The following is an 18,690-nucleotide window of genomic DNA, read 5'->3' as shown; positions in this document are numbered from 1 at the left end:
ACTCTGGACTCCAGTCATGGAGGAAAGAGGGCTCTTGAGGATCCTCACTAACGGGCCCATCACTGGGCCTAGGTTTTCACAGGATGCATGGGTCTGCTGCTTGCAGACAGGCTCCCAAGAATGAAGTCCTGAAAATGCCAAGGAAGCTGCCCTTTTAACAATACCCTAACTCCCTTCTTAAAAATTAACTCTACCGGGGCCGGGAGTTTGGCCTAGTGGTTAAAGTGCTTGCCTAGCATGCATGAAGACCCAGGTTCAATTCCTCGGTACCACATACATAGAAAAAAGCCAGAAGTGGTGCTGAGGCTCAAGTGGTAGAGCTCTAGCCTTGAGAAAGTCTAAGGACAGTGCTCAGGCCCTGAGTTCAAACCCAGGGCTGACCAAAAAAAAAAAAATCATTTCCCAAAGCAGTCATTCCATTTGCATCCCTAGGATGGGCTTTGTCAGCTGATTTAAGTTAGCTTCTGCCTAGGGGGAACTAGAGAGCAGCCACGGGGCTGGGAGGAGCGAGGGCTTGGTCCTCACTGGCTGGACTGGCTGGACTGGCTGTCCAGCTGCACACCTAGAAAGCCACAGCTGACTCCAGGCCCCGAGGATTTGTGTCTAGTCTTTCCCACATTCCCAGGACCAGAGTGACCCCACCCCATTCCTCCTCAGAGGTCTCAGCTCCCCAGGGCCCTTCCCCCCAAACCTCCCGGGGTGGGGGAGGCCCGCTTCCTTCCTCCTGAGGTCCTTGGCTCTGGAGGCAGCGGCCGCTTCCTGAAGTTCCTCTCTCTGGGTGCCTGGATGTCTTTTGGGGCCTGTTTAGTCTTCCAAGTTCAGCTCGATCAATCCCTTGTATTACATTCTCACTGTGTCTTCTCTTTTCCCAGGACCCAGCCAGAGCAGAGGCGACAGGCTCCAGCTCCCCATTAGACAGTGTCTCGGTGAGGAAGAACCACGGAAGAGGTGACATTGATCAAGATGTGTGACACTCATAACCGAACTCGTGCAACCAAAACCCCTCCGTTGAACCATTTATATGCAGTTAAAAAGACTGTGTTGTGCTTAACTGATTTGTTGACTTGAAACACCTTTGTACAATTAAAGATTACTTTAAAAATCACCACGTATGAAGGGGTAGGCAGAGGACAGCCCCAAACCAGCTTCTTCTGTTTTCATCACTTTAATGAAATGCTCAAAGCCAGGTACTTTGACAAGGAAGTTTTGCAAAGCAAATGTCTAAAGCAGCACAATGCCAGCTCCTGTGAGAGCCACCCTGCTCCTCCCCCTCCACGCATCACTGTGGGGGTGCAACCCCACCACAAGAGGCCAGAGCACTCTCCAGGAGGAGGACTCTTCTTTAATAACAGGGGCCGGGAGTTTGGCCTAGTGGTTAAAGTGCTTGCCTAGCATGCATGGAGACCCGGGTTCGATTCCTTGGTACCACATACATAGAAAAAAAAAGCCGGAAGTGGTGCTGAGGCTCAAGTGGTAGAGCTCTAGCCTTGAGAAAGTCCTGACTGGCAAAAAAAAAATAACAACTCAGGAGAACCCTGGTCTCACCAGATCCCTCAATCCATCCTGAAGGCTCAAGCCCAGGACTGGCAAAAAAAAAAAAAAAATAACAACTCAGGAGAACCCTGGTCTCACCAGATCCCTCAATCCATCCTGAAGGCTCCCAGGAGACCCCTCTGCCTCCGGAGACCACTCTGTCTCACACGACCCCTGAACAACCTACCTGCAGACCCACGGGACAAGTGCCACCTGGAAGAATGGGAAAGAAAGCCTGGGGCTTCTATTGTGCCTTCCTCCTCTTCCTCACACTGCTCAGGTCCGTGCCCCTGCTTTGTGCAGATGATAGGCACCAGGAGGGAAGAATTCTCTTCTATTTAAGCCACAGATGTGGTAATGCCCAGGACTGGCAACAAAAAGAAGTAATGTACCTCCTACCTGAGGAATGTAACTGTAACTTCTATACATTACCCCAACAATAAAAAAATAAAATAACATTTAAAAAAAGAATTAAAATAAATAAATAAAATGCTCTACCACTTGAGTTACAGCATCACTTCTGGCTTCTTGGTGGTTAATTGGAAATGAGAGTCTCATGATTGTGTGCTTCGAATTGTGATCCTCAGACCTCAGCTTCCTGAGTAGCTAGGATTACAGGCGTGACTCACCCTGCTCAGCTATGGCTATATGATTGGTAGACTAAGAGAGGGTCACCTCTTATTTCCAGTTTTTGTTGAAGTGTAAAAGGTCTGGGAGTGTTGCCTGTCCCAGGACCAGCCCCTGGGTCAGAGTCATTTCTTCTGGGTTTGGGGAAGTTCACTGGATTACATTGGACCTCTAGGGCCTGATGTGCTGGCCTGGGAAGGTGATTCAGGGAAAGATCCATTTGCCTCTCATTAATTCTCAGGTAGGTGAGGACTGTCACAAGCTATCCGTGACCGTTGTGGGTGACCTCAGCTGGCGATCTGTAAGTTGGGAAATTTCATCTCAACTCATGGCTAACTGCTTCCTGGCAGAGGGAAGGAAGAAAAGAGGGGCAAGGCAGATGGGTAGATTCTTCCCTATGAGTCATTGATGGGGGAGTTTTTTTGTTTGAGGCCCTGACGGCTTGCATTCTCAGGAGGCAAGACACAGAATGTGGTGAAAGCAATCCCAAGCTTTACTGGTAGAGTGACATTCATTAAGAGGAAGTGTTTCCTTATAGGAGAGGGGTCTCCAGATGCTCTCTTGTGATCCAGCTTTACTAGGGCTTAAGAGGAAGTTTTGGGATCATCTGTTACGAATTTGTGAAGACGCAGCTGGGGTGTCAGCTATTCTTTCTCCTTGTAAACTCTGCCACACGCGTTTACCCTTCTGTGTTTGTCCTTATCTGGCTGCTTACATTTGGGAGCAATCCTTTGCTTGAAGATAAAATGTGATATTAATTTTTTATCCAGAAGATATCCTCTAATAACTTCTGCATGTGTCTTCACATCCTGCTATATTTCAGCAGCTACACCTCATCATTAACCCTCACTCAGTTCTAGCTAGCTTCTATCTAGCCTCAGGGTTTTCTCCTGGCCTGTTTCTACTTTCTAACAATCTAGTGAGGTTTGTTGTTGTTGTTGTTATTGCTTTGGGCAAAGCCTTGTCTATACAAATGTCCTTTTATTTTAAAAACACTTATAAAAATCATCTCTTTTGGTTAGGGGTTGAAGGTTCATGACTTTAGCGATTCAGGAGGCTGAAATGTGAGGATTGTGGGGTTGAAGCCACCTTGGGCAGAAAAGTCCATGAGATTCTTATCTCCAATGAACCACCAAGACGTTGGAAGTAGTGCTGTGATTCAAGTGGTAGGGTGCTGGTCTTGAGTGAAAAAGCAAAGAGATAGAGCCCAGGCCCTGAGTTCAAGTCCCAGTACCAATACAACACACACATAGACACACACACACACACACACACACACACACACACACACACACACACACACCTTTTGTATCTCCTGCTTTTTTTTTTTTTTACATTAATGTCCCAGTGATCCAGGATGTGATTCCTTATTAACATCCAAGTCACAATACATAGCCATTGAGTTTCTAACTCCTTCCTGAACCTTTTCTCCACTATCTCCCGGCTGGTCCCATGGTCCCATGGATGCTGTGATCTCTGTTTTTGCTTTACTCCTTCGCTGCTGGAGTATATCCTCTGATAGCTTTCTAAAAATTGGTGCACTGAAGGCAAATGTTGAGCCTTTGTGTGCCTGAAGATGTCTTTTACTTACTCTGCACATTTGGTGGCGTTTCACCAGATATAGCTCTTTGTTGAGAATCACCTCACAGTAGAATATTGAAGGCAGTTTTCCATTGTTTTCTTGTGTCCTGGACTGATCTTGAGAAAAGCAGATTAATACCTGTCTTACTTTTGCTTCATTACACTGACATTTTGTCTGCCCTTGGGAAGCTTTGAGAGCCTTCCCATTGTTTCTAGTTTTCTGGAGTAACATGACGTTTGTGTAAATTATTCCATGTTGATTTTCCTGCTCGTGGGGTGGGCCTGGCCAGCTTGGAGAATGAACAACTACAGTGTGTGTGTGAGGCAGGCACGGTGGTATCTATGTATCTATAATCCTAGCACTGGGGAGACTGAGGCAGGAAGATCAAAAGTTCAAGGCCAGCCTAGTCTTTCATAGTGAAATGCTGTGGCTAACAAAATGATATACAATCTTTTTTGTAACTTTGTTCTTCATTTTCCATTTTCATCTGTGGGGTGGGGGGTGGGCAGGAGGGGAAGGCAGAGGAAATGTATGTATGTGTGTGTATCCTTTGGTTGTGCTAATCCAGACCAGGGGCCTGAGAAGTAGCTATCTGATGCTGGCAGATTGGACCCTTGAGTGCCAGAGACTTGGGGGCTGGGCCGACAGACCCAGGGGCTTAGAGCTTCCAGTCCTGAGAACTAGAGGCTCGTGGCTCCAGGCTCTAGAGACAGGTACCTAAGTCTCTGGGTACTCAGGTTGCAGAGTTCACTGTGAGGCTTTTGACTGTCAGGGCCCAGAACTGAGCAGCCAATGTCATCTCCGGCTCTTGGCATCAGCCAGCCGTAGCCACCATCAGCACCAACTCACCGGACAGCCCTGAGCTTTGGCCCAAGACTGACAGGTTCCAGGGTCCGTCTTGTCTGTCCACTTCCTATTGTCTTCCTCCCTTGAAGACATTTCTGGGACTTAGTTCCTACGTGTGAGAGTCTGGCCTCAGAGGCCAGGCCCTGGCCCTGTAGTGTGACAGGCTTTGGAAATGGGGCCATGAGGCCCTAAGGGCTTTCCTAGAACCTCCGGACCAGTCAGGGCCCACAACCCGTCATCTTTGGCTCTTGGTAGTCCGTTCTCTGTGTCTACCGTCCAGTCTTCTTACTGTGGCGGCGGCTGCTATTGCTATCATTGCAGGGGCCACCACCCGTTTACAACCGATTCTACTCGAGATAAAAATAAAGACTTAGGCACACACAACAAAACAAGATCATCTAAGAGGAGGCTTTGGTTAGACCTAATGTAAGACCAAGGGTCAGTGCAGGAAGGCATCTCCTGCTGAGCTCCCAGGTGGGCCCAAGCACTTATATCACGAACAGGGAATGTGGCCTGGGTATTTCCTCCAATCATATACGGCCTTCTCCATGCAAACGAAGCGCTGGATCTGCCCCAGTCACAGGCCTTCTGCCTTTCACCAGGCTGAAGTGCTCCTCAGCCTGGCTGAAAATTTGGCTGCTAGAGTTCATCAGGTCTTATCTTAGAAAGGACGTACTGCGTTCCAAGGCGGATGCTGGCTGTCTTTGGGAGACCTTCTAGTAATTTTCATGCTATGCCTGAAATACAGGAACCAGCTAAGACATTCCATTTGGAATCCAGTCTTTACTGATACTCTGTTTTCCCAGCCCTGCCCACCGCTGTGCCACCATTCCCGGAGAGACCATTCTCACCCATCTGCGGAGGGTAAATTCCCAAAGGAGTGTCTAGGCTAAATCCTTGACTCTCTCCTATCAACTCATTTCCACTGTCCAGTCTTCTCAGAGTTTCTGGTGATGAGGCGACCTCTTGTAAGAGCTGCCACCAGGCCACAGCTCTCACTCTGGACAGCAACATTATTTTTTTTTGAAGTTGAGGTCTCTCTATGTTGTCCAGGCTGGCCTTGAACTCCTAAGCCCAGGGTACATTTCTACCTCAGTTATTCAAGTAGCTGGGGACCACAAGCTTGCCAGATCATCTTGAAATCTAGCTCCTAAATGGCTATTCCAACAGCTGGTCCAATGAGCAAAGATGCTTAGAAGCCTGCCCAGGTAGTGACTCCCTGGTTTGCAGGCCAGCCCATGACCTTTGCTTTGTTCAGTGCTGGAGAAAGGGGAGGTGAGCAGGCATGGAGCTCCATGTCCCCATTGTGAGGGTGACAATCCTGGAGGCGAGAGATCTCTTAAACAAGGGCCAGATGGGTGACCACAGCGCCATGTGGCAAGGGACGCTTTCCAAGCCCTCTGGACAAACTCTGGGGAAAGCAGGTTACCCAGTTTTTCAAGCCTTACACAGGCTTCAAAATAAAAGCTTCCAAAGAATGGTAGGATGGGGATGGGGTGACCTGGAGAGCAATGGACGAGGCCTGGTGAATCTGGAGGGAGCCCTGAGCCCTACAATGCAAGTAAAGGTCAGTGCCAGCACTCCGCCAGCCCCCTGGGAAGCCAACAATGAAATGACTGGGCATCAGATCTCTGGCTCTTGGAGCAGTTGCATCTGCGCCTTACCTTATTGGCTCCCCAGTGTCCAGGTTGTGCATGGAGGGCCCCGTGTGGGAGTCAGGTATGGGGCTTTCAAAGTTCAGTCCTGGGAGTTAGTGTGTTTGGCTGGACATGGAGCGGGAATGAGGAAACAGGAAAAGATGGATCGAATGATCACCAGGGGAAGACCAGGAACTTTCTAAATCACATGGGGGAGGAAAAGGAGGGGACCAAGCAGGGCCCAGTTTCTGTGATGTAGAGATTTCTGAAAGCTGGCAGGGCAGGGGGCAGGAGGAAATCAGGTTGGGGCTCAGCAAGACTAGAATCTGGGGTCCGAGCATGTGTTGAGGAGGGTGCAGGGGTGATAGAGAGAAGAAAAGATCACAGGTGGGTCCGCCGCTGGCTCCACATGGCCACAGAGGGCAGGGCGCTGGCCACAGGAGCCACCCCATTCAACGGATGGAGACTGTCAAGGCTGTGGAATTAGGAGAGACCTTCTCCTTCACTGCGTTCTCAGCACTGCGCTATAGAGAGGTACCAGCGAGGGGGGATTTCTTCACTCCCAAGCATTTACTCGGTTTCATTTCTCCTGGCCTCATCTTAAAATTCTTACGCAGACGGGGGTGGGGGGGCATCAGCGAACCCGATCACCTCTACTCGCTTTCATCCCTAAGACCGAAGCCTCAAATCCAACCGATGAGTGAAGATCCAGTCAAGATCCCCTTGAAAAAAAAAATCAGAAACTACACATACACCAGTTACTTTAACACAGAGAATGTGTGATGCTGTCCAGAAGCACCGAGGTACCCAGAGAGAGTCGTTTCGGGAAGGATCGTCACCTACAGGGATGTGGGAACAAACGAGAGAGGTGGGAGCTAACAGAACCTTGGAGGCTCAGAGACGGGACCCTAGAGCGGAACGAGGGCCCACGAGGATGGAGTACGCATGGCTCGCCTGGCTCTGAGATCTCGTGGAAATGTGATGGGCTTTGGGTACCAGAAAACAAAGCTGGAAATAGGCAGCCAGCATGGAGGGCCGGCTGTTGTCAATGGGAAGAGGAAAGGCAATGGCTGTAGGCTCCCAGCAGAAACAAGATGCCCTCTGGCCTTAGCCTCGGTCTCCCTCTGCTGCCCACTAGTGTCAGGGCCTTGCAGGATGCCTCTGCCAGTGGGGAGTGGGGTTTACAGGCCCAGGAGCTGGAGAGCCAACCCCAGGCAGCCAAGGGGGCCCATGGGAGACGACAGCCTAGTAACTGGCACCTCTGAAAGGCAGATGAGCCTTTTAGACCCCATGAGGGGTCTGCAGGTCCTGCAGGCTCACAGCCATTCCCAAAGTGTGGTGACATACAGCCATTGAGAATTAAATTTAAGCTGAGCTCCAACAGTTCAGGATACTGACCTCTGAGGATCATAATTTAAAGCCAGCCCAACCAGACTCTTATCTCCAATTAATCAGCAAAAAAAGCCAGAGTGGAGCTGTGGCTCAAGTGGTAGAGCACCAGCCTTGAAAGAGAAAACTAAGGGATAGTGCCTAGGTCCTGAGTTCAAGCTCATCTTCTTCCTCCTCCTCCTCCTCCTCCTCCTCCTCTACGTCCTCACCATCACCACCACTACCACCATCATCATCTGTTAGGCACCTATTAATTTGTCCATGTCCATGTCAGGACTCTCAACCATCCTGTATATTGAACCATTATCACCCATATTTTAGAGATGAGCCAGAGGTTGCATGAAAAATAGGTTGTGTTGCTTCAATCAGGAAAAAAAATGAGTTAATTACCCTTCAAATAAGCTTACCCTCCAAAAAACACTTTTTCACGTTCTGATTTTTGTTTGGTTTGGTGTGGGGGCTTTGTTATTATGGTTGGTAGTGGATGGTCCTGGGGTTTGAACTCAGGGCCTTACACTTGCTGTTCAGGCACTCTGCCACTAAATCACACCTTGTCCTTATTTTTGCTCATGATTTTCGGAATGGAGTCTCCGGCCCAGGCTGGCTTTGACCCACAGCCCTGAGAATCTCAGTTTACTGAGTAGCTAAGCTGACAGGTATGCCACCAGCAGCCAGTGCATTTTTTATGTGGCTAGAAATGGCAAGCTTTCCTCCTTCAGTGGAAGCATGCACTGCGTTGTCTCATCTCTATCACCAAATGCAGCTGAACTTCAAAAACTTCCACGCATCTGCCCAGTGACATAAAATATCTGATTGTGTGTTGTGATTCTTTGGTGGCAAAGGAAGAAGAGCATGTATTTATACTTTTGGGGGCATTTATATTGTCTCTTCCTTTTCCCCTCTTGCCTATAGCCTAGAACCCTTTTTCTAGTGGATTTTGAATAGATGTTTTCTTCTTTTCTTATACGTCAGAGTACTTTGTAAAACGCATAATCCCGGGTCCCTTTTTGATCACGTGGGGGAAGCAAGTATCTTCCTTCCAATACTATGGATCACTTTTTTTTAATGTCCTCAGCCTTTTTGCTCTGGCAGAAGGCTTACCTTTCCCACAGGAGCCCTCCTTGTTCATCTATTTATTTCCAGTTTCTGGGCAGCCCAGTGGCTTCATGGCTGCCCTTGTCAGCAAGTTGAAGGAATGGCCCGGGCTGCTCAGCCCCTGGATGAGCATCTGGGCTCCCTGGGCCACCCCTCAGAAGACTCAACCCCCGCTGCCCTGGGTTTGTGGGTGCACAGGGCTGCCGCCTGCACCTTTCACAGCCAGCTCTGGGGCTCTCCCTGATGTCCAGCTCCTTTTAAGGAGCTATGCATCTTATATGTTCCTTAATCCTCCAACTAAATTTACCAGCTGCCGATGGCAGCCAAGCGACGAGCTAAATTAAACTCTGGAGTGGTGGACACTGTGTATCAGATGTGCCGGGGCCAGCTGTGGAGGGAGCGGCCCCGCGCCGCCTGTCCTGAGGCCGGGGGTCAACACTCCAAACGTGGCCTGTCCCTTCCCTCCAAGACAGGACGGGCATCGGGATGCCGTTTACACTGTCCTTCCCATCTTCAGGGCTCAGCTGTTCACTTAGCAAGCATTTGCTGGCCAAAATCTGGTGGTTTTGTGGCTAGCAGAGGGGACACAGGTGCACAGACAGGTGCACCGTGCACAGGTGCAATGCACACATCTGAGGGGAGGGAGAACCATTCTCCATGTGGTGACAAGAAGACTCCTCTGATGAGCAAGATGTGTGGAGAGCCGTGGGGTACCAGGGAGGTAGGCCCTGGGCATGGGGAACGGCAGGGGGTGAGAAAGGCCCAGGAGAACCCGTGGGGTCACTGCGCCTGCCTGGGCCTGTGGGGGGAGGGAGGAAGGGCGGGTAGACAGCCACCTCCACAGGGCCCTGGGAGGTGAAGGGAGGGTGGAGGCCTGGGATGTGTGATGGCATTTCCATCCCCAGTGGGTTTCATCTGCGTGGAGCACAGCAGAGTGCAGGAAGGGTGGTGATGGGGTACACAGCTCCCTCCGCCATGACTGAAGTCTCTGAGCACCTCGTGGTATAATTATCAAGGTGAACAGAAAAACCCTGCGCCCAATGCGGCTTCTACCACCCGGTCACTGGACACAGAGTCATCGTGCCAGCCTCTGCCACACCCAGGTGGGACTTTCTGTGGCTCTGTCTCCCCGTGCTAGGCTCAGCTGCCCCACCCGGCCTCTGAGGATCAGCACAGGGGACTCACTCCCAAGAGGCTCTGCAAAGAGGATATCAGAGCAAATGAGATTCGCCGTGCGTTCGTTGTAAGGAATGATCTCCCTTTCGGTGGTACCATGGTTTAAACTCAGATTTGTGATTGCTAGGCCGGTTCTCTACCGCTTGAGCCACATCTCCAGCCCAACTCACATGGATTAAAAAGGGAAGGCAGCCATTACTTTTTCTGAGCAGACTTAAATATTCCTCTAAACAAAGTTAGCTTTTCAAGGAGAAAAGAACATTTGCTCCCATTTTCTGTGAGCATGGGGGCAAAGCCACACATGGGGTTTAGAGGTTTTGTGGGACTTGTGGTGGATGAAAGGGAGATAAGCCAGAGGTGAAAAGGCCCCTGGCAGAGGCGCCTGCCCTGCTTCAGGAATACATGGTGGGGCTGAGCAGGTGAATTTCCTCTCACACAAGACATTTCTTCTTATTCCCAGGAAATCTGCCCAGGGCACCGCCAGCAAAGCACAGACTTGTCAGGGCAGAGGTGCTGAATGGCAAAACCCAACTTTGATGGTGATGGAGGAAAAAAGCTAGCAAGAGAGCAAGCATGTGTATAAGACACAACAGGGCCTTCTGTCATTTGCTGAAAGCTGACTGCCCACCACTTCCTCAGGCTCACCTGAGACTTTGGAGTCTCTCACAGTCTAGTCTGAATTAGTCTGTCTAACCAAATAGTCAGCAGAGAGTGTCAAGAAGAGGGGGCACAAAGGTTAAGATAAAGGAGAAAAGACTGCCTTCCATGCTGCCTGGAATAAAGCCACAGTAGTATCACTGTGGAAAACTGTGTGGAGCTTCCTCAGAAAAATTAAAACTAGGGCTGCCCCATGACCCAGCAAATCCTCTACGGGGTTAAGATAACCAAAGGAAATTATGAGTATGTCAAAGAGACACCTGAATCATTGCATTATCCACTACTGCCAAGGCCTGGACTCCGCCTTTTTGTGGGCAGCTGATGACCAGAGACCACGCAATCCATATCCACAATGGAATACTACTCAGCCCTGAAAAGGAAATCCTGTCATTTGCAGCAGTATGGACGGCATTAGAGGACATGCCACTGAAGAGATGAGCCAGGCATGATCTCATTCACATGCAAAACCCCAACAAGTTGTGCTCAAAGGAGCAGAGGGAAGTACGGTGTGCATCAGAGCTGAGAAGGTGGTTAATGGTACCAGCTCACAGATGGGAGGGAAGGGAGCCAGGGTTCTGTTCAATACTACCATCCACATGCTGAACAATATGGCACCGAAATCTTTCAAAAATAGAAGAGAGAGCCACGTGCAGTGGCTCACACCTGTAATCCTAGCTACTCAGGAGGCTGAGATCTGAGGATTGAGGTTCAAAGCCTGCCTGGGCACTAAAGAACATGAGACTCTTATCTCCAATTAGCCACCGGAAAACCAGAAGTGGTGCTGTGGCTCAAGGGGTAGGGCGGTGACCTTGAGGGACAACACCCAGGCCTTGAATTCAAGCTCCACGACTGACAAAAAAAAAAAAAAATAGAAGAGAGGGTGTTGCATGTCTGCATGCCAAAGAGATGATTAATGTCTGAGACATTCTTACTGATAATGATACAATGAATGCATGCGCTGAAGCATACTCCGTACATACATACAAGGATTATGTACCAAACAGAAGCTGGGTGCCGGTGGCTTGTGCCTAGAATCCTAGCTACTTCAGAGGACAAATCTGGAGGATCATGGTTTGAAGCAAGCCCTGGCTGAAAGGTCCATGAGATTTCATCTCCAAATAACCAGCAAAAAAAAAAAAATATTGAAGGCGCAGTTCAAATAGTAGAGCACCTGCCTAGCAAGTGGAAGGCCCTGTGTTCAAGTCTCAGTGCCGGCCAACAAACAAAAATAGAAAGGATGGGATGATGAGAAGAATGGAGCGTCTCCCCCAGTTCCAATGTGCCTTTCTCCAAAATTCCCGGCTGCATCTGGTGACCAGATGTGGCCAGCAAGGGGAGGGGCAGTGATTGTGGGAGAGGCTGCAACTGAGAGGGGCCCAGGAGGTGGAGGAAAATGGCACATGGCAGGCCCCCTTGGACAGATGACAGTTAAGGATGTTTCCGGACCTCTCATTTTTCCACTGTGCCTTTCTCAAATGTGTTTCATGGCACATTCTATTCATCGAGGTCTGCCTGTCCACACTAAATCGTCAGATGTTCCTTCATTCCAACACCAGGGTCTGGGTTGGTCATTGTTTTACAAGGGTCAGACTGTAAGACCTTTAGGCTTTGTAGTCGTTGCTGTCAGTCTTTTATTTTACAACAACCACCTTGGCTTTCCAGGGTATTGTGGACAACTTGGTCTAGCCTTGCAGGGCAGACAGCAAAAGTGTCTTCTGTCTGGGTGGGCGTTAGAGGGAGAAAGCTGAAGAGGCAGAGAAGTCCATGGTTTCAAATTATTATTCTTTGGAGAGAATTTGGGGGAATCATGACAACAAAGGGAAATTGTTGAGATCCATTCTAAGTATCTGTGGGGGGGGAACCCCCAAATCGTTTCCAGATAGATCCTCAACAGAATGTTCTTTCTGATGGACCATGGCACTCGTGTTCAGGTGGTTCGGGATTTTGTGTGGCACTGTGCTCCGATCAGAATGTGGCTGTACAACATTGTCTGTCAGAAGCTAAATAATTTGGGAGCTGGGTGGTTCTTCTCCACATGCTGTCATTGGGCCTCCAATGGGGTCCTGAGCTGCAGGCTCCAGATTCTGCATAATCCATAGCAGATCCTCTGTACCCATAAAAGATGGGAAGAAGAGACTCCAGGTGGTGAGTGCACACGCGCACACACACACACACACACACACACACACACACACGCACGTGCACACACATGCGCACACACGCACACAGGCTCACGCAGATGAGTCGCTGGGAGTCACCTCTGTGGGTTTTCCCATCATGGAGGGTGTGAGATGCTCTAAGCACACAAAGGGGAAAGGTTGATCTAGATCCTGGCAGCAGAGCGCTGACATCAGATGAGTGAGGTGGTCTAGAGCAGCTGCAAAGCACACGCCTGTCACCCCACCTGCTCCTGCGGCTCATGTAGGACCATTACAAGTTCAAGGCCAGACTACGCAACATCTTTTTCTTAAAAACAAATTGTGAGTTGATATGGTGGCCCAAGTCTGTCTGGAATCTAACTACGAGGGGGGCAGAGCTCTGGGGATTGAGCTTCAAGAGTTCACATAAAAGTTCACAAGAGGGGCCGGGAGTTTGGCCTAGTGGTAGAGTGCTTGCCTAGCATGCAGGAAGACCTGGGTTCGATTCCTCAGTACCACATACATAGACAAAAGCCAGAAGTGGTGCTGAGGCTCAAGTGGTAGAGCTCTAGCCTTGAGAAAACCCAAGGACAGTGCTCAGGCCCTGAGCTCAAGCCCAGGACTGGCAAAAAAAAAAAAATTAAAAGTTCACAAGTGGCTGGAAGTTTGGCCTAGTGGTAGAGTGCTTGCCTAGCATGCATGAAGCCCTAGGTTCAATTCCTTGGTACCACATATGCAAAAAAGCCAGAAGTGGTGCTATGGCTCAAGTGGTAGCCTTGAGAAAGCCCAAGGACAGCACTCAGGCCCTGAGTTCTGGCCAAAGGACAGACACACGGACACACACACACACACACGCACAATGTTCACAAGACTCCATCTCAAACTATGGCTCATCAAGGTAGCACGTTCCTGTCATTCCAGCTCCAGGGAAACACAAAATCTGGGCACAGTGATGTATGCTGAATGCATAGGGCAGCCAAAACACTTGCCTTTGAAGAGAGACTTGACTTTGAAAATAACCAGAGCCAAAAGGAGCTGGAGCCGGGAGTTTGGTCTGATGGTAGAGAGCCCAAGGACAGCACTCAGGACCTGAGTTCAAACCCCAGGACTGGCAAAAAGAAAAAAAAGAATTAAAAAGGAGCTGAAGGTGTGGCCCAGTGGTAGAGTACCTGTCTAGCAAGCACAAGGCCCTGAGGAGTTCAATCTCCAGGACTGCATATATAGAAGGTAGGTAGGTAGGTAGATAGATAGATAGATAGATAGATAGATAGATAGATAAGATAGACAGCTAGTTAAGTCATTAAGACAGAAAGATAGACCTCTAAGTAGGTAGATGGATGGATAGAGAGACAGATTGATATATAGGTGGAAAGATAGAAGGATAGACAGCTAGCTAAGTAGGTGGATGGATGGATAAATGGGTGGATGGATGGATGGAGGGATGGATGGATGGATGGATGGAGAGACAGACAGACCGACAGATGAAAACTCCTATTGTCTGGTGACTTTCTGTTGCACTGCTGTCCTCTTTACTACACTCCACATTTGATCAGTTTTGGAGAGTGTTCTTACTAAAGAAGTTGATAGTGAACAGTGTGCTTGCGTGCTGGCTGCCACCCCGCCTTCTCCGTGCTCCCCACGTCTCTTGGTCTCATGAGGAATGAGACCCCTGGACCGCTCCACGGCACATGGGCATCTGGACAGTATATTCTTTCTACATTGTAAGTATGTTGTACATTGTTCAACATAAATGAAATTGACAGATGAGACATTTCTCAAAAACCACTCAGGACCCTAAATGTCCAGCTACAAAGTCAACCCACCACTGTCCAGTCCGGGGCGGTCATGTGATCACTCAATAGAGCAAGCCTGCCCACGTCAGTACAGACCCCATGCTTCACATCCACCCAGAGAGAAGGTCTCCACTGAAGGGCCGCGGTGGGGGCGGGGACACAGGCTGGCTATGGGGTGGAGGGGTAGCTGGGGAGGTGAAGAGAGTGTTTTATCTAAGCACCTGCAGTGCCTGCCTTTGCCTCTGTGATCACTCTCTAGTCTTGTCTTCAGCAAGGGCCCTTTCAACTCTTTCTTAGACCTTCAGATAAAGCAGACTATGTGACCCAAGAGTTTATGTGAATAATTAAGATGAGACGAAGAGGCCCTGCGCTTGGAGGCAGCAGTGACGACCAAGTGAGGGCAGGAACTCAGCAAATAGAATGGTGAAACATGCAGCGTCTGCTGAATTCTGTCTTCATGGAAAAATCTCAAGCGTGTCCATCCATGCTTTTGACACAGCTGGCTCAGACAATGACGCCAAGAGTGGAAACATTTTCTCCAGAAGTGGGGAAAGAACTCACATCAGAGCATGGGATGAGGAGAAATACCAATGTACTCTTTATATGACTTATATAACTGTAACTGCCTATATTATATGTAATAACAATACAAGAATTTTTTTAAAAGAAAACTTCTTACAAAAACGCACTCATGCGGGCATACAGTCGGGTTTGGCCCATGACATTTCTTGGCACTTGGCACTGGGGTCCACACGAAACACAGAGATCTGTTTGTGCACATTGGATCTACTTGTCCTCAGTACACAACAAAAAATGGCAGAGGTGCTCTCTGTCACGTCCCCAGGAAGGCCTTAGATGGGCCAGGCTCAGCCACGGGGTGCAGGTGCAGATTATGGGGTGCTCCCTAGAACCTCATCCTGGCAGCTTGGCAGGCCTCTGTGAAGAGATAACCTCTTCCTGTCATCCTGTGGAAAGTTCTAGGCAGATCCACTTGAAGTCACGGGCCTGTCTGTCACCTGTCTCTGTGGCCAGTGGACAGGGCACCTCTTACTGTTTGATCCCAGGACACCAACTATTTATTAGACACATGGAACAGGTTCTCTATTTCAAAACAGGAGGGAAGAGCTGGGTGTGGTGGCTCACACCTGTAATCTAGCACTCAGGAGCTGGGGGTGGCTGGGAGGCCAGTGGGGGGGGGGAGGTAGCTTTGACTTATTCCCAAGTGGTGGCCTAGGTGAGGACATTTCTCCTGTTAAAGAGAAACTTTTTGAAAAAGGTTAAGGAAACAGCGTCCAAGAAGGAGGAGTCTGAGGATGACTGTTCGGGTCCCTCATAGAAGGGCCAGCCAGGGAGACCCCTGTGAGAGGAAGTGCCAGCAGAGTCACTGGAGTGACTTCTCAGGGAGAGAACGTGGTTCTCTAAGCAGGCACTGAGTCCCCCCTTGGGCAGTAGTGAGTCAAGCCTGCATCTCCTGTGCAGGACAGCGGCAGCCAGGGAGCTGTCATTGTGAGGTGAGGGCTGATAGGGCAAGGGATGTAAAATCCTGGGGGTCCTGATGGTCAGCCCCTGGCCCTGGACCTGTGGCATTTTCATACCATTGGCTCCAAGGACCACATCTGGCGTGGCTAGTTGACCCACAATGAGGGGAGCACTGAGGATGTGGGGAGCCTTCCAGATGAGTGGGCAGATTGTGAGCTCAGAACAAAGGCTGACAAGGTGGCAGGACCAGATGATAGGAGAGACACGGGAGGACACATCCTGGATACAAGCCAGGAAAGTTCCACTTGGAACACAAACCCAGTTGTGGCCCTGTTACAGGGAAGAAGAATGTCTGTACATCTGGACTGGGAGCAGCAAGGGAGTGTCGAGGGTTTCTGGCAGCTGGGTTGGGGAGAGCATGGTGGACTGGTTAAGGATAATACCCAGGTGAATGTGGCCTAGTGATAGAGTGCTTGCCTAGCATACACGTAGCCCTGGGTTCGATTCCTCAGTACCACATAAACAGAAAAAGCCAAAAGTGACACTGTGGCTCAAGCGATAGAGTGCCAGCCTTAAGAAAAAAAAGCCCAAGGACAGTACCAAGTCCCTGAGTTCAAGACCCACAACTGGCAAAAAAAAAAAAAAAAAAGTAATAGCCAGCTAGTGTACAGATAGGGGCCTAATTTTGCACAAATCCAGCTGTCGGAAGGGAGGGCTGGAATGGAGTGGTTGAGAGGCGGGTGGAAGTCTTTCATCATTTCCTGTAACTGGGCTATAGATGTCTGCCGAGTTTGAATGGGAGACCCACGAAGGCACTAAGCAAACTACCCTGAGTCCAAGGCCCACTAGAAATAAAAATAGCCAGTAACAGAAAGGCTATAAGAGGGAGGATGGTTGGCTGGAGGGAACAAAAGTAGCCAGATGGGCTTTGCAAGATGGTCATTTTGGCCTCAACAAGTCCAGAAGACGTGACAAGCCAGGACAGGAGTGTGATGGTAACACTGCTCTTGTCAATGACCCAACAGATACAACAGCTCTGCAAACCAGCAACCACCAGGCCTCATGGTCCAGCAGCGAGAGGGAGGGTGGGGCTGGGTGAGAGGTGAGCAGCTATGGCCTGGGCCACCCGGAGTGATGAGTCAGAGGCTGAGCAGGGGTCACTCCAGGATAGGGTTACAACATGTTCAAACGTGCCCTAGACAGAACCAGCCAGCCAGGAGGGAAACAAAAGCTTTCCGAGTCCAGGATTTGTTCCAAGAAGTCTGAGAATCTCTCTGAATCCAGTCAGCTCTACAGACTGAAAAACACCCCGTAAACCAACAAACAGAACCATCGTATACCACATAGAACAGTGTTTCCAAGGGCTGCTCAATTCATTATTGTTGTTGCTGTTTTTGTGTCGGTCCTTGGGCTTGAACTCAGAGCCTGACTGCTATCTCTTAGCACTTTGACTCAAAGCTGGTATTCTATCATTTGAGCCACAATTCAACCTCTGGCTTGTTGGTGGCTCATTGGAGATAAGAGTCTCATGGTCGTCCCTGCCCTGGGATGGCTTCAAACTGTGATCCTCAGATCTCAGCCTCCTGAGGAGCTGGGGGACAGGCGTGAGCCACCAGCACCCGCACACGAAGGCTTCTGTTGGATGGATTTGTAGCATGCTTGCTCAGAAACGACTTTGCTATTACAAAGAGGGCTTGCTTTGTGGTAAGCAGGGGCAAGAGATACTAACCGTGTGGTGCAGAATCACCACTCTCAACCAAATGCACGGAGGGCAGCTGGCGGGCCTGGGGCTTCCTGGCACACAGAGACCACCAGCAGAGGGACCACCAATTCAGGTAAAGCAGAGGCTGACAGCAAGTGTCAGATATGAACAGGACAAGAAGCCCAGGGCCCCAGCTTCACAGCCCAGCCGCACCCCTGACCTGCTAGGCAAGTCGGGGCAAGGCCCTTGACTTCTCCGATGCAATCAATCCCTCAGCCTCAGAAGGTAGCAGAGTTGGCAGTGGAAAGTGGTTGGATGGCATCAAGGCTGAGAACCGTGTGAATACATGGCGCTGGCATGGTGCTGTCTCCTCCAGGCAGCCCTGAGGGGTCTCTGCTTGACTGAGTCCCACTGTTCTCTTATTAGGGCAGTCAGGCTGGGTGAGGACTGCTCACAAGACCACTGTAAAGACCCTCTGAGATCTTATGAGTTGAAACTTCAACCCAGGAACTTAAGGAAGGGAAAGAGGAAGGGAGGAAGGAGAGAAAGAAGAAAGGGAGGACATGAGGGAGGGAGGAATAGAGAGAGGGAGGGAGGAAAGAAGGAAGGGAAGAAAGGAGAGAGGGAGGAAGGAAAGAAGGAAAAAAGACTCATAATCCTGGAGCACAGATCATGGTGAGAGAGAAGTGTCCCCCACTTTGCTATGGGGGCCACAGCACCTGCACAGATGCTGGATGCTGGGTCCCCCAACCGTGTTCAACCCTGCATGAGCCTTGTCCACTGGGAAGGGTGATGCTGACCATCAGAAAACCAACTGAGAGTATGGATGGGCATCCTCAAGAGACACACGGAACGTGCGTGCACGCGAACACACACACACACACACACACACACACACACACACACACACACACACTCTTCTATGGTCTCCTCGAGCCTATCTACAGGGTAGGGAGGGGCTGGGGTGAAGCGTGGCCATGCTTCACCCCAGCCTTTCCACACTAGGACAGCCCCATCCCTCTGAATTGCACCCAGC

Source organism: Megascapheus bottae, chromosome 2, assembly GCF_031878675.1.
Source record: "Megascapheus bottae isolate mThoBot1 chromosome 2, mThoBot2.hap1, whole genome shotgun sequence".
Lineage (NCBI taxonomy): Eukaryota > Metazoa > Chordata > Mammalia > Rodentia > Geomyidae > Megascapheus > Megascapheus bottae.
The sequence above is the reverse complement of the archived record's forward strand: the minus strand, read 5'-3'. Positions refer to the sequence as shown.